The sequence below is a fragment of the Taeniopygia guttata genome, chromosome 5 (genome assembly GCF_048771995.1).
Source record: "Taeniopygia guttata chromosome 5, bTaeGut7.mat, whole genome shotgun sequence".
NCBI classification, from domain to species: domain Eukaryota; kingdom Metazoa; phylum Chordata; class Aves; order Passeriformes; family Estrildidae; genus Taeniopygia; species Taeniopygia guttata.
In genome coordinates this window covers 46,449,766-46,450,458 of record NC_133030.1, presented here as the reverse complement: position 1 = coordinate 46,450,458, position 693 = coordinate 46,449,766, and positions in this window count along the sequence as shown.

Genomic DNA, 693 nt, shown 5'->3' with positions numbered 1-693 from the left:
ACAGGAGAGATAGATTAAAATAAGAGATTTAAAAACTACACACACACACATATACACACATATTTTTGTAGAGTGGATTTTTCTTCCTTTCTTTCTCTTACCTCAGAAATTTCTAAGGCCTCTGAACTGTAGCACACTACATACAGTTCTCACTCTGCCTTGTTTGACTTGGCTACATCTTTGCTCCCTGCTGCTCTCAGGAGCCTCCTCTTCTCTGTTCCTTATGGATGTTCCCAGATCACCCTTTCTATTCCATCCCTGCTGACCTGTCACTTTCTCTGTGGCATCCCTCACTTCTGTAGACATTCCAGCTCATGAAAAGGCATAAATTCTCCCTCAGTCTCCAAAAGGGAGATTGAATTTTGTTGCAAAGAGAATTCAAACAGGTGATCTTCTTCTATGCTTTTCAGTCATATTTACTAATGGATCACAATATAAATAATGTACTGTAGAAGAACAGATAAACCAGCCTTCCCTCATTGCTGGATTTGCTGACTGCTACATATAGATGACAAACCTTTTTCCAATACACTGGTGTGCTTAGATTAAGATGGACATTTTCCCAAAACTCCCAGTGAAGAAGATGCATTAATCCAAAGGAGAACAGTTTCTTTTACAGGGTAAGTATTGCATTATGCTGTGAGCTGCAGAAGGTGGGAGTACTTGTATAGTAAGGTATACACAGACAGAAGA